This window comes from Sturnira hondurensis, unplaced genomic scaffold (genome assembly GCF_014824575.4).
Source record: "Sturnira hondurensis isolate 20B ecotype Veracruz unplaced genomic scaffold, ASM1482457v3 Scaffold0008640, whole genome shotgun sequence".
In the NCBI taxonomy this organism is placed as follows: domain Eukaryota; kingdom Metazoa; phylum Chordata; class Mammalia; order Chiroptera; family Phyllostomidae; genus Sturnira; species Sturnira hondurensis.
In genome coordinates, this window is record NW_028081271.1 from 2,485,841 (window position 1) to 2,502,332 (window position 16,492).

The window sequence follows — 16,492 nt, forward strand, 5'->3', positions numbered from 1 at the left end:
AAGTAATGACAAATCTATTGAGTATTTCATTATCAAATTCAGTTGTCCACAGTGGGTTTTTTAATTGCTCTCAGATTTGATTAAGCATTTTTGGGGGGTAGGCTTTCAGGCCTATCTTATCTGATGGGCTTGAATTTGAAAACAGCATAGTCATGTCCAAGTTGTAGCACAGCACAGTGGGGAGGCTCAGGGATCGGGGAGGCTGCCAGGATGTGAGTGTGCCCCTCACCAGGCAGAGAGCACAGGGTTTCACATCTGCCAGATCTAGCCAGGAAGTGAGCAACTCCGTTCGGGCTGTCGTGAAGAGGAGGTGAGCTAATGACAGTAAAACCCTTAGGAAGTCACGGCATGGTGAATAAAACAAATGCGTCTGGTAAATTCTAAAAGAGCTTCAGGATTTTATCTAGTGCTAGTAGTGATGGGGTTTATGCCAGCACTAATCTTGGGTTCAGACTTAGTAGGTCTATAGGATTTGGACACATATGTTATCGTGTTCTGACCTTTACTGTGTGTCTTATTGCTCTATGTGTAATGTTAAATTCCAAAATATGTCACAGATCATCACTGATAGTCCAGGTTATTGAAATGAGCAACAAGAGTCATTTATGGGATGATTTCCGTTGGCGTTCCTCTTCCATAACATGATCTGAGAACTATGGAAGTGTTTATAGAGTGACCCCAAATGACTTAGTTAATTAATGTATTTATTATGATGGATTATCTTAAGGAGTGTAACAAACAGCTTTGAATTTGTCACCTATAAATATTTACCCTTTCAGTAAAGTCATGCGCAGTGATGAATATATCCAAATGGGTGCCTTAAATGAACTATTTGCACATAGATTAAGTAATTTCCCTACTTTTGGCATAGAACATAGATCAGCGAGAATAGCATCTAAAAGCAGAGCTGGCCTTGAGAAAGAGTAGCTGACTGTAGTCTTCTGTAGTGAGGCTCTCAACTGGGCATCGCCAAGGTCATAACACTGACTAGCTGGGAGACCATATTCTCCTTATCCCCCAGAGCCAATTTCTTCAAAATGATCATGGAAGTGTTGGTCCACTTGACCTCTAAGGTTCCTGTCAACTCAGAATAGAAAACATCCAGGAGAGAATGAGATTTGCCAAACCAATTTAAGTAGGTTATAAAATAACAGTAAACTCTGGCATGCCAAAGATGTTGACTATGAACCAAATAATTTTATAGCTTTAATGAGTAGTAATAAAAACTCTTACATTCTTTAGTGAGCACATACTTTTTATGGTAGCAACTATTTTCTAAAATTAATTCTAGAGCAAAGGGTTATATGAGGCTATAAGAAAAAATAGGGACCTTACCACCTGGTGTTTAGTTTCACCCTCAACAATTAATTTTGAATAGACTATTTTTTAGAGCAGTTTTACATTCATAGCAAACTTTGGCAGAAGGTACTGGTGTTTCCCATATAGCTCCTCTCCTTACACATGCAAAGCCTTTTCCATTTTCAACATCATTCTTCAAAATGGCAGATTTTTTTCTAATGATGAACCTCTACTGACACATCATAATCACCTAAAGTCCATATGTTAGTGTAAGTTCCCTCTCGGTGTTAGACATTCTGTGGGTTTGGGCAAATGTATCATAACATATAGCCATCATTATCATATCATCTGGAGTATTTTTATTGCCTGAAAAATTCTGTGCTCTGCCTGTTCATCTCTCCTAACTCCCACCTCTGGCAACCACTGGCCTTTCTGTGATCTTTATAGTTTTGCTGCTTCCAGGATGTCATAAAGTTGGAACCATGCAGTACATGGTCTTTTCAGCATGGCTTCCTCCACACAGTCAAATACATTCCGTTTTCTCCATGTCTCTACCTGGCTTGATAGCTCATTTCTTTTTAGTGCTGGGTAATTTTCCATCATCTGAATGTACCACAGTTTATTTATCCATTCGCCTGCTAATGGGTTTCTTGGTTGCTTCCAAGTCTAGGCAATTATGAAATAAACAGCTATAAAAATCATGGGCAGGTTTTTGTGTGGACATAAGTATTCCTATTCCTTTGGGTAACACCAAGGAAGAGCATTGCTGGATTGTGTGATACATGTATGCTTAGCTTTGCAAGAAATGACCGAGCTGCCTGCCAAAGTTGCTGGACCAAGTTGCACTCCCACCAGCCGTGAGTGAGGCCCCCGTTGCTTCCTGTCCTACCAACACTAGGTGTTGGCAGTACTCAAGATTTTGTCTCTTCGAGTAGGTGTGCAGTTGGACCTTATTTCTGTTTTAATTTTCATTTCCCTGGTGAATAAATTGTTCAACCCAGATGCTTATGAGAAAATTAATGAATCTTTGAAAATACAAATGTGGTAATATAATGTATGGAGAGTTTGATAAATCCTGACTAAAAAGTAACACAGATGATGTGCATTCATAAAACATTTAATTGAAGAGACATTTTTGTTTCAGGCTTAGTATTTACAACTTCATGTGCATGGGAATGGCTTGTCAAATCTTTCTAGCCTGAAAACTGAAACTTTTTCTTTCTTCAAGCCAAAAGAAAAGCTCACTTGATCATTGTCCACAGTCATTTACTCCTACTTTGTTCTCTCATACAATGCTCTCTTGTAGTCATCATTTTCAATAAGTCCATTTGCTAGATAAAAAGTATTAGACCTAACTAGGAGATTGTCTTATTTGTGAGTATAATTGCATTATCTAGCTCAAATTAAACACTTGACAATGTGATCATGACTGTTAGATATGTGAAAGTATTTTTTTCTTTTTAAAGTCTTTATCTGTATGCAAAATGTAGATGAATTCGTCTGCAATTGTTTGCATGCAACCAGCTTGGGTAAGGTGAGGATTTTAAGTAAACTAGATATTCCGGGATTTAGAAAAAAAGAAAGAAATTTACTGCTAAGGGAAAGGACTGACTATTCTCTGTGGCTCTTCAAAATAACCAGGTAGAAAGATGGAAGGAGAGTCAAGCCTGTTTAAAAAGAAGAGGGTTGGTCAAAATTTCCAAGGGATCGTCTTCACGAAGTTAGTCTTGCGTCTCCTGAGAACCAGACCTCTGGCTGGCTCTCCAGTGTCAATAAAGCTGTCCCTTTGGCACTGGTGGTTTGGGGCCATGTGGAATTATACTGTTTAGCTCTTTATGACCTCCCTCCCGGCTTGTGGAGGAGAAAGAAGCCAACTATATCTATCTAATTTATTATATGGCCTCTATTTTACGTAGCGGAGCTGGTATCACATGCAGCACAGTACTTTCTGATCTAGCAAAGCATTGCTTTATAGCATCCATGCTCTTCAGCAATCTTTTTTTGTTGTCTGTGTGCATGTGTGTGTGTGTGTAAATAAAACTAGATCATATCAGGTTGTGAAACAATTAGTAGTTCTTAAAGCCTAACCAGTGACTATGTTTTCTTCACTGGACATTGTATTTGTCCTTGATAGCTGCTATCACACTTCCCGCAACTTTGGTGTCTCAGGACAGCACTCCTCATCTCAGTTCTGGGGGTAAGAAGACTGAAATGAGGCTCACGGTGGTAAACACATTTGTCTGTGTTCCTTGCAGAGACTGGGCATACAATCCGTGTCCTTACCACTGCCAGCTGTCAGAGGTTACCCACATTTCTTAGCACCTGGCCCCTTTCTGTCTTCAACACCGGCAATGGCCGGTCCAGTCTGTCCCCCATCATCTCAGAGTGGCGCTGCTTCTTCTTCTTTCAAGGACTCTTACGATTACACTGGTCGCATTCAGACAATCCAGGCTCATCTGCTACGTGCTTCCAGGCCTTCATTCCCTTCACAACCATTGTTTCCTTTGGCCATTCATTGTGACATATTCACAGGTTCTGGGAAGTAGGATGTACATATATTGGGGAGTCCATTATTCTGGCCATGGCACAAGTCTTATTTGGGGATCTCCATTAAAAAAGAAAGGGCATAAATCCTATCATGGTGGTTTATATAATAAATATTCACATTTCATTTTATTTTACAGTCACAGTTGACATTCATTATTTTTTATACTAGTTGTAGGTGTACAGCACAGTGCTTATGTAAAGGTGTTTAAATTTCTCACCTGACAATAAGTTTGGAGATGGGGAGTCAGCCGTGCATTTCACATCATCACCAACCTCCCTTTGCTTTACGCTTAAGTACTGGACCCATGTGACTTGCATGTCCTTCCCGTGTGTTCACGTTCTCAATAGGAAGAACAGGCATGAGGAAAGGACACATAAGCATGCCTTTGCGTGTTTTTGGGAGCCCACTGGGGGACAGCTGCTTACACTTTATTGCCATCTCACGTGATAGAGTTCTTGCTGCAGAGTATCCAGGGAAAGTTGCACCTTACGTGGGCCCATTGTCACCCAGAGCAGAAACATCCCTCTATCAGTCAGAGAGGTGGAGAGAATTAGGAATATTTACTTCATCGCTTGCAGACATGCAATAGAGAACCTCATTCAGGGCTTTGGGGACCGTACTGTCTATAATAAAGTGTGGCTATAAAATAGCTAGAATGATAAAGAAATACCAAGGATCTGTATTTTAACTTTGTGTACTAAATGTATTGAATATGAAGGGTTTTTTGTTCCAAAGAGCAAATTGTTCTTTAAACACATGCATCCTATTTTCTGCACCAGTGATTTTCAGACTAACAGTGAGTACGGACTAACAGTGAGTACGGACGTCACTGTATGGGGGACTTGCCTGGAATTTTAGAATCCAGGTTTCCACCCAAGATTCTAACACAAACATAAAAAATTTACCCTGGCTGGTGTCATTCAGTGGATTGAGCGCGGGCCTGCGAACCAAACAACCACAGTTCAATTCCCTGTCAGGGCACATGCCTGGGTTACAGACAAGTTCCCAGCAGGGGGTGCACGAGAGGCAACCATACATTGATGTTTCTCTCCTCTCCTTCCCTTCCTCTCTAAAGATAAATAAATAAAATCTTTAAAAAAATTTAGACAGCAAAAATGCAACAGTCAGTCATGGTAGAATCCTAATCAATACACAGCCACTCCTTCCTGTCATATTTTTGAAATACGCTGTCAATAAATGTATTTATTAATAATTTCTTTGGAGTATTCTTGAATAGTAAGTAGTGCTCAGTTATAAAACACCTGGAATTTCTGACTAATTTTTATGTTAATGTAGGCAAAAAGTCAGCTTCATATAAATGTTTTCATGTTCTTTCTGAAAATTAGATCATTGAATGACCAACAACATTATAAAGACTATTTTATGATGAAATGCTTTAATTACTTTTCTTACTTTTTCTTTTCTCTTGTATCTCTTCTTTAATATTAAACACACATTAAAAAATGAAGAGCCCACTTAAAGAATGGTGAAAATGATAAAAGAAAAAGGGTCCATGATCCAATGAAGAAAATTAAAGGTATTTAATATGTATGACTAGAAGGCACGATGACAAATTTTTTAATATGATAACTATATATGAATCCTTGTGATAGATATTACAAAGGGAGATTTATTTAAGCAGGCTAAGATCTTCAACAGGGGATAATGATCTGAAGTTTTACAGAGATAAAATTTAGGTGTACTGGAAAACGTTTCTGTCATTGAGAACAATTAGAAAGAAGAATATTCTTCCCCCATAGACATGAACACTAGAGATGATCAAAAACAGACAAGATGAACAACCTTTGGGGATCTAGCAGAAAAGCCACTTTATAATGGCCTGTTTCCTGGTCTGAGGAGGGTTTTCTTCTGTAATATATCCTTAATCACTTGAAAAGGAAATTAATGATCCATGAAATGGGAATTCTTATTTCAATCGGTAGGTTTTTCCAAGACTCTCAAAAGCTCTGTGGCTGTGCACGGAACTCCTGCTGCCTCTCTGGGGCTGTATTTCTCAGTTAACTGCCTTTCCTACCAAAACATCCCTCTGTTCTCTATTTTCTTTCATGTGAAAGATTAGTAAAGGACTACTTTACACAAGCAAGCAAGAGTAAATGTTTTCTTTAGTTCACTTTGTAGTATTTCTCATCTATGTATCTATGTGTACCTGTTCCTACCTATCTACCTACCTACCTGTCTACTCCACCCCTCACTAAAAACGTCAGTTCTTCCCCAGATTAAAAAAGTGTCACGCTATAATGTGTTGGGGGAATGTAGGTCCACGTTCACAGTGATTTCTTTCAAATTATTTAGTATCCGATCTCCACTGAATATTATTATGGCTAACATAGTAACTAGTTCTCATCAAATGGTTATCATGATATCTGAGTTGGTTACTATATACACAGATACATGGGAGTGTGCTTATCTCTATTGTATCAACTCTCTAACACAATTTCTTTTACTCTCATCTCTGTCCAAAATGGCATGTGCATTGTATATGGTGATATGAGAGCTAAATAATAATGCCTATATTAAGTCAGCACCATCAGTGTTTTAAATATATTAATTTTGTGATGGTGTGAAGGTTGAAATAATGGCTGACTCAAGGCAAAGAGTTCAGCTTCTTGTAACAATCCAAGGTAAGAAGATAAGTAAAGTGAGGATAAGAATGTTAGCAATGGAAACAGTGAAAGCAGAATTTGAGGGTTTTTTTTTTTTAAGCAAGAACTTACAGCATCATAGGAATATCTTTAAGAGATTTGCAACAAAAAAAGTGATAGAGCGCTCGAAGTTTTAGACGTGTTAACTGGTTACAATCACCAAGATGAGATGCAAATGGGAAGTTGAGTAGGAAGACTAATATATGGGTTTGCTACTTGGATATTTGCTTTTATTGTATATGCAGTGAATGAGTTGGACATAGCCTCTCCAAATATTGCTTAAATATTTATTTGGTTTTTGTTGCTGTATAAGCAAATTTTAAATTACTAGGATAAATTTCAACATTTCCCTAGTTCTTAACTCCAAATGGGCATAAACCATTCAATATTCTTTTGGTTTGTATCAAAGAACCATACTTTACCCATGTATAATATATGTATGTGTGTGAAAGGTGGTTCTTTTACATATATGTGTTGTTTTCTCCAGACTGCCAGATACTATCAGGTTTTTTGTTTGTTTGTTTGTTCTTTAAGATTTTATTTAGTTATTTTGAGAAAGCAGAAGGAAACCTGCAACCTAGCCAGTGCCTTGACTGGGAATCGAACCCGGCACCTTTCACTTTGCAGAACACGCCCAGCTGAGCCATGTGGGCCATGCCGACTATCAGTTTTTTAAGGACCCTGAACTACCCTTTAATGTCAGAAATTTCAGAGGTTCATTTACTGCAAAAGTTTCTGGTTAAAACAGGCCTTGGACGCCCGCACTTGGGACTCAGCCTGGAAGGCGGGTTGCTGGGCAGGCTCTGTTTGGGCTTCTCGGCCTCGGTCTGTAACTGTGCGCACTCCTCTGGGGCGGCGGGGCCTCTGCTCCTGCTGGGCTCCCGGGGTGTCCTCATGGTGTCGGGTGAGAAAGTTCTGACCATCTTCTTCTCATCTCTCTCTTTTGCTTTTTCTTAAGAACAAAAGACAAAAAATGGAAAGGAAAAGCATTAGAAATCCATCTCTTCTATCATGAATGTCAGCGGGGTCAAACGCTGTAGTTGCGTCTGATAGGTTCCGCCCACTTCATCCCCGTTACTGGTGTTTGCGATGCAGTCAGTTTTATATCATGCAAAAGAACTGTACTTGAACAACAATTAAAATAAAATAAAAAATAAAAATAAAAAAGAACATTTTTATTTTATGCCCTTTGTTCTGTTATTTTTGTCCTTATACTAGTTTTTATATAATCCTTTCAGATACATCAATATCTTTCCTGAAACATTTAAAATAATTTATATATTTTTAACAATTACAAAAAAATCACCACAAACATGCAATGTACTAATAAGCAAAAAAATAGATTTTTTTAATTTCAAGGTATAAATTGAAAAAAATCAACATTATGGTATATGAACATTATCACAAGTTTCAACTCCTTAGAATGTTACTAATCTGACATTATATTTGGCAAAGCACAGATATATTACTTTGTACTTAGCAAGATGACTATGTGAATGTGCCATGAATTATTCAATATTGTCTGTAGTGTTTGACATTCTGTGCTAAATAAGAAGATATCTATACACACACACACACACAGAAAAAGACCCCAGTGTCCCAGCGCAGTCTGGCTACTGGTTTTAATTCCAAAGCATCCTTCCATCTCTAATCATCTGCAGCTAAAAAAAAAGCTGTCATTCAAGAGGTTATCTTAATAAACCTTGGAAAATCCGATAGCAGCTACATTCATGAACATTTTGTGATAAATACTTTTAGGAAGAATATATTAAGAAATTAAAGATTCATATCAGATACTGATAAAAGAGACACAAACGTCAGTCACCAGCATGTTTAATAAGAAAGTACATGTGTTATCTGGGTAATAGTCATTGGTGAGGGTTGTTTATTTTGATTTTCTTAAAATGAGATCGTACAGTTACTGCAGACAGTGAAAGTTCATTTGTTTTTAAGTATTATTCCCTTCCGCTATGGTAATATTTTCTCAGCTTGCTCTTTGAAAAATTCTGAAAATAACATTAGGGCTCAGAGGTCATTTATGAGAATCTATTATCCTTTTTCTCCTTTCATTAAACTTTTGATTTGAAGAAGAAATATTAATAGGATGATAGCTTCATATATTCTTTCTGAAGGAGACTTTTTGGGGATGAAATGATTGAAGAAAATAGACATAGATATAGTCTTCAAATTACGGAGAGACAAAAGAAAAAGATTACAGCAGATAATAGTTGCCCAATCCTGTAAATATTTAAAATTCCAAAAAACCTTTATTAAAGGGCATTTGGAATTTTTAACCTCACCCACTGCTCTAAATCTTTACAAGTTATCAGCGCAAGAAAATATTTATTTAAGATGTATCATTCTCTGTCAATTAGAGAAAATTAACTATGTGTGATGTGATAAATATTGGCTATGTTTTTTAATCCCTGGGAAATAACAACTAGAACAACAAAAGTAATTATAAAACAGTTGTGGACAATGAAAAGAAGTAGATGAGTTGCTTGATTCTACATAGGGGTAGGAGTAGCCTGAGGCCTGGCGTGAGAAACACCCAGCTTCAAATCTGACATTTTTATCAGATGAGTTCATACAAGTTACACGCATATAAAAATGTTAGTTTCCTCATTTGCAAAATGAGGGACACTGGGTCCACATTTTGGACCTAACACTTCAGTCAACAGGTTAGATGTTCAAAATTAGGTTTCTTTATTCTTCTCTAACATTATTTTAAAAATATTTTACTTATATATTTTTAGACCGAGGGGAAGGGTAGAGAAAGAGGAGGGCAACATCGATGTGTGAAAGAAACATCCAGCAGTAGCCTGTCACCTGGGCCCCAGTTGGGACCGGCCTTGTGCCCTGATGAGGAATCGAACCCACAACCTTTCACTTTGCAGGACAGAGCTCAACCAACTGAGCCGCGATGATCAGGACACAGCGGTTATTTTATAATAGTATTTCCCAGTACTCTGTATATCAAAAGCTTCACATCAGAATAATCAAGGATTCACACCATATCTATTCAGCCAGAGTTGCCCCTAAATTCTCCAGGGTATGGGGAGACAGGGGATCAGAGCTGGCCCTTGGTGTGGCTCCCTTGCAGGGCATATAGGCAGAGGTGCACACATTCCCCCAGAGCTGGAGCGAAACTGTCTCTGAAGGACCGCACACTTCCACCGTCAGGAGGTAAGTAGGAGCTCGGAAATCTATACCTGGCAAGAAGCCTTCTCCTCCCTTCCAACAACATCCACAGCCTCTGCCTGCCTTGGTGCTCTCGGGACTAGACTGATGTTACCCTTTATCCATGTGTTTATATTGGGTACCCTGAAAACAGACTCCAGTGGTGAATGGGGTACAGAAGGGGAATTGTCCTTGAGATGGGGAAAAGTGCAACAGCAGGCGTGAGGAAGGATGAGCTGATCTGCACAGTGACTGCCATTGATTCTCCGGGGAACTCTGCATCTGGGATGGATGTTTGGAGTCACCCAAACTGCGACTGTGTGGCTGGGTACCCCTGCCTTGGCCTGGGACTGGTTGTGGGTGGCCCCAGGGTGGGGGATGTAAAAACTGGGAGAGGCAGTTTTGTGCAGCTGGAACCCGTGCCCAGTGAGGGGCGCAGTCGTTGGTGTCAGAAGCTGGGGTTTCTAGCAGCTGGAGGGATAGGTGTGTTGCCTATTTGGGCATCGCTCCACAGTGGATAAAACAATGTGCTACTTGATCCACTCAGACCCATTTGTCCCTCGGAATATCTGCCCCACGTAGGAAAAGCTTCACGTGGTTTCTGGTTGTTTTTGTTCCTTAGGAAGTTTATAAGAAAAGGATGAATCCTGAATTTCTGTTGGTTCCATCATTATAACCTCACCACTGGGAATGTTTTCTGCAACATGCTAAGTATTCTTTATGTATTTGTTTGAAGTGAATGAATGAATACACAGGGGAATTTACTGAAGTGCTTCTGTCTCCATGGGCTCTTTCACGGTCAGTTTAAAGAGCACCGGCTTCTCTATCCCAACTGCAGGACTCCTTCCGTCTGAGCCAGGTCTGGAAGGTGGCTCTGAATGTCCTCCTCATGAACCTGGTCTGCCTTACTGACCTGCATTCTGCCTAACGCGGGGATTTCTGGGAGCCAGATGGTCGGCTTCCCCTTGACGTTCTTTATGCTTCTGCTCTCCCTGCCTCTGTTCTCTGCCTCGGGCCCTTTATCAAGCCTGGGGTTTATTCTTTATCTAGTCTGATGTCAATACTTTAGCCATATAAATGCTAAACTTTTGAATTTGAAGTGCTTTCTTTCTTTCCCTCGTCTTTCATGTCTCCCTTGTTTGAGGCAATGACCACTGCTGAATAAATGGGTGGGAGGTGCCAGGGTGTAAATAAAGGCCAAAAGGACACGGTGCCATGTATCACCACATTGCCCCATGAGGCTCTTTATTGAGTTGTTTGAGATTTGTATAATGCAGTACATTTAAGGCGCTGGTTTTCTAGGAGCAGCAGTAATACTGGTTGCATTTAAATTCTCCTGTGAAATAGAAAACCACAGAGAAAAACAATGACACCACAATAGCTGCTCCTCCTGCGGTCGTGAGATCTGTTAAGTTAAAAACAGACTTGTGAAAGCAGGAGAAAAAAACATTTTTAGTAACAGGGAATGTGAACCAGTTTTATAAAAGGATGGTACTTTTATAAAAGGATGGTACTTTTAAGACAGTTCAGACTTTCTAAACTTAAAACCTCAAAATTCCACTAATAAAGACCAATAAAGTGGAGACTTAAAAGCATTTTAAATGTCCACTGTATACCTACAAGAGCAAAAAAAAAATTCCACGTGAAGTATATTTAAAGATAAACACCAGAAATGCATGTAGCTCTCAATTGATTTCTATTCTAGGTTTGTACACTTTCTGATAATTCCTCTCTGAATCACTACACATGGATTATCTTAGGATTGCAATAAATTAGATGTTAAAATATGAAAATTATACAAATAATTTTATGTCATTATTAATTTGATGTTTCTGCAGCAGTCAAGCCAGGCTCATTTGTCAAAAAGGAATAGCACAGCTCAATGTATCTGCTCATGTCTTCCAAAGGGTGGAATTACTCACGAGGGACAGCCTGAGAATAAGATCAATGGACTTATATTAGTGTAAATCATCACTGATTAATGAATGCTACGTTGGGGGTAGAATCTAAACTCACTGCCAGTTTTGCCAATTTAAATTGGGTAAGCGTGCCAAGTACCGAAGATATAAATTCTAATGATATAATATTTGTATCTGATAATTAGCTAACCGACTATGGTTAAAATTAGAAACTCGAGAATTAAGAAATAAATTAAATACATTAAATTTAAGATATATATTATATATAGCACACAGATATTAAATAGTAAAGATAACTTTGCTTGGGAGGAAAAAGTCTGTATCAAAGAATTTCTTATTGTTTTCGTCCAAGCACACAGTCTGCCCCAAATTGAGGGTAAGATTATTGTTTGGAGTAAAGACCAGTAGCTTGAAAGTATTTAGGGTAGTTTGCAAATGTACCTAAATTCTATTGTGTAGTTAATTCATGGCGAGAGTAATGAATCAATATAAAAATGTTTGTTCTTATTTCACTGAAAGTTATTAAGTGGAGAAATGCATGAAAAATGTTACTATCTTTCACTTTCCCGAACATATAGTAATAATCTCACCATGGTCCATGGGTTAGGAGACAGTCTCATCCAGGTGAACAGAGGCCACAGAGACAAACGCTCAGTGCAGGCGGGGTTCTCTCAAGGAGGAAGTTCAATTCTGAGAAGGAGCCGTCTTTCCTGGCCGGTGCCCCCTGCACCCTGAGGCCCAGAGCCTGTGCTGATCCTGAGTCCGGAAGACAGGGAGTTTGTCACACGAATATTGGAGGCTCAGAGGTGCCACTGACATTGTTTTGGTGATCACATTATTACTGCACAATGTGCAAACATCACACTCACAAAAAGGAAGATAATTATTCCAATTGACAGTTTCAAAGGTTTTTTGTTCAATTGTCAAGAGTATAAAACAGCATAGAATGCACAATTAAGAGCACATGACAGTTACATGAAATTCTTATTTTAAATAAAATCTATATTCTATTCAGAAAAGATTGCGCACTATTCCAAAGGCATAATTCAGTCTTCCAAAATCATACACTATCCTTACAACTTAAAACTAACATTGAACAGTTATAACACAGTAGTATGATTTAAAAAAAGTCCAATTCCAAACCAAACGTTGACTCTTGTCTTTTAAAACTGAAAACAAAGCATTTCTCACATCCACATACTTACAAGTATTCTATTTAATCCAGTGGATATTCTTCACTTTGTTTCTTGAAAAAGTTTAATCATTATGTGGGTTGGAAAAAAAGAAAGCAATAATAAATACTTAACAGACTTACCAAGCAATGCGTATGAATTGAGAGGATATGAATACTTATGAAGTAAGACCTAAGAAATTCATTAATTTGTTGTTACATTTAATTATTTTGAAATAGTAAGTTAAGGTAGCATTTTATTATTTCAAATATATATGCCAGGAAAATAGTACTGCTCTTTATTTTTAATTATAATTATTGTTCAAGTCAGTACCTCTATTAAATAAAATGAGTCAAGCTCTTCAATCCTGTACACTATATATTAACATATTTAATAAGTAAAAAGAGAACAAATTCAAGTACATCAGGAATGAGTATATACTTAGGGAAAGTGAGCATGATAATGCCATTTAGAAATGTTTCAAATAAAACATAACTGAATAATCCTGATATATATATATAGTTTTTTAAAATAACAAAAAAGAACAGGAGAGATGCATGTTCTGCCTAATATAAACATGTTTTTCTTTCTTTTTTATTTTTATTGTTGTTCAATTACAGTTGTCTGTGTTTACACCCCCATCACCCCAACTCAGCCATCAAGTGAACTTTTAAAATTTTTTAAAGTTTTAAGTTACTATGCGTAGCTAAAAATCAATATTTTATTTATTTTTAGAGGGAAAGGGAGAGAGAGAGAGAGAGAGAGAAACATCAACATGTCGTTGCCTCTTGTACAACTCCTACTGGACACCTTGCCTGCAAACCAGGCATGTGCCTTTACTGGGAATTGAACCAGCAACCCTTTGGTTCACAGGCCAGCACTCAATCCACTGAACCACACTGTCCAGAGCTAAAAACTGATAGCTTTTAATTAATGTTATTCTAATTTTTAATCTTCCCCCACTTTTTATTCTGTGACATTAGAAAAACAATAACTGAATTTGACACTTAGTTTAAGTTATCTTTTCTGTAGCTAAGATTTAGATAGCTAAAATTAATTTTCTTAATTTTTTAAAACTTTATTAGATAGTCACCTTTGAAATGTGAAGGCAAAGTTTGATGTCTTCAACATTCACATAATTCATTCAAAGCCTTATATATGCACGGCAAATACCAACTAAAAACAAATACCTTTATGGAGCATAACAATAAAACAGTGTTTTATCTGCTTAGATCAACAAAGCTCATAGAAATTCCATTTTTTAACATTTGCATGGTTGTAACATGCCCTTCTTTCAAAATTAAATATAGACTTTTCTATCTCTCACTCTGAAGCTAATAAGTCCAGGATTTTTAATCTAAGAAAAGTGCATTGAATGCCCCTCAAATTCTGTCACTGCCTTCTGTCCCAGGGTCATTCTTCTCATCCCCTCACATGTCCCCAATGGTGCATCTCACTGACACCTTTCCACTGAGGGCCAAGCTTTCAGCCCACATAGACGCAATTCCTCCATTTACCTTGTTACCAGTCCTTTGCTTTTTCCACACCACAGTGGCCTGGACAAGCTACAGAAGGAGATTGTTTATGAGTTTTCTTCATAAGCACTATTTATTTAAAAATCCATTGCCAAATGACCGTTTGCCTCTGAAATACAACAGCATTCAAGCAATATATTAAGTTCAGATTTCACATTATCTGTGATGCCCACGTACAAGGACTGAGACTAGAAAGAATACCAATAGATAATCAATATGTCCATTGTGTAGTTCTATGTCTTAGAAAGTGTCTAGTGGTAGGAGAATGGAAGGCAGGGGCAGGAAGATAGTAACTTCATTAAAAAATGGGTAATTTTCTTTTTTCCTCTGATTGACTTAAGGGGCAAATTTTCCCTGTTTAATGGGTGGTCTGTAATTTATAGAATTCTCCAAATATAATCAGATTTAAGCATGTCTCAGTCAGTATCTTCCATTTTATTTTTCTTACAACTTTCTTTTTTAAAATTTTATTTTAATTCTTGTTCAAGTACAGTTTTCTGTCTTGTATTCCGAGCCCTGCCCCCCGCAGTGCTCCCCACCTCCCTCCATTTCTGCCCCCCACCTTAGTTATTATCCATGTGTCCTTTATAGTTGTTCCTGTAAACCCTTCCCCTTTTCCCCTGAAATTTCCTCCCCTCTTCCCTCTAGTCACTATCAGTCTGTTCTCTATTTCAGTGTCTTTGGTTATATTTTGGTTGTTTGTTTTGTTGTTTAGGTTCCTGTTAAAGGTGAGATCATATGGTATCTGTCTTTCACCACCTAGCTTATTTTGCTTAGTATAATGCTTTCCAGTTTCATCCATGCTGTCGCAAAGGGCCAGAGCTTTCTATTCCAATGATTGCATGCCTAAGACAATAAAAGAAAAAAATAAGTCTCAGCTGTGTATCACCTTAGATATCACAGTAAAGTTTCTTCCCATGGACTCAGCATTTATTCAAGGTACTTTATTTTTGAGAGTGTAAGGTCCATCTCCCTCCTTGCAAAAGTCTTCAAATGGCACGGCCAGACAAGAGAGAGAATGTCCTCCTATTTGCCAGCATCTCAATGAAGTGAGGATTTGGTGGGTCTCTACGTGTCCCCAAGCCTTCCATGCAACAGTGAATGCATGGCCTAAAGTGCCGGCTCACAGTCACCCCTCCACACTTACTTCACTGAAGTCCTAAGCAATACTAGGTTTTCCTGGGCTTTGACCACCATAGGACCATTCACAGGTTCAGAGCATGAAAGCTGCTACTCCCTTGGCTCACGTGACCTGGCCCTACAGCCTGGGATTTGCTTGTGAGTTCCCAGCTTCTCTTTATGTACCAGATAAAAAAATTATTTCAACATGGAATCCCTGTCCTTGCCTTCTTTTCAATCTGTGTGCATGTGTGTACCTGTGGGTTTGGGACATATTTTCTGTGTTCCTTCTGTAACTATACATTCACCTTTCGGAGGTACATTCATAGTTCTGTTGTGATGGTTTGCAATCTGCACACTGCCACATCTGTCCAACTATACGGTGACCTGTGAGGAAATAATAGTCTTCAATTTATCTTTTTAATCTCAGACTCTTACATACTTTCTGACTAATGGGAGACATTTTTAAAATGTTGAGATGTGAATGAGTGGCCAAATTACTTTACATCTCATTCCATTTCATCATTTTTTGTTAAAACTATATTCTTTGTGTCTTGTATCTTATTCAAAAGATAGTATTTTTATTTAAGAAACCAGGACATTTTTTAAACTAAACTTGCAAGTTCCATATGCCATTGTAATAAGTCAGCTTTAAGATAATATTATAAAATCAGCTAGAGAATTTACCAAAAAAAAAAAAGGAAAAGCTTAGAATATTTTTTAAAGAATTTAAGTGAATTTCTTCTGATTGGTGTAAAGAAATTACCAGGGCTGCTCGGGGTAAGAACCACCTCTGTTGACCTTGTCCCTTCCTATATTCAAGGGCAGTCCTAGATGGACTTAAACGGATGCCTTGTACTGATGCTTAATGAAGGCTTCTGTTTTCATAATAGGGGGAATAAAGTGAAAAAATAAACAGCCTAATTGCCCATCAGTAGATGAGTGGATCAAAAACCTGTGGTAAATCTACACAATGGAATATTATGCAGAAGGAAAAAGAGGAGGGTTTCCTGCCTTTTGCAACAGCATGGATGAAACTGGAGACTTTTTGCTAAGT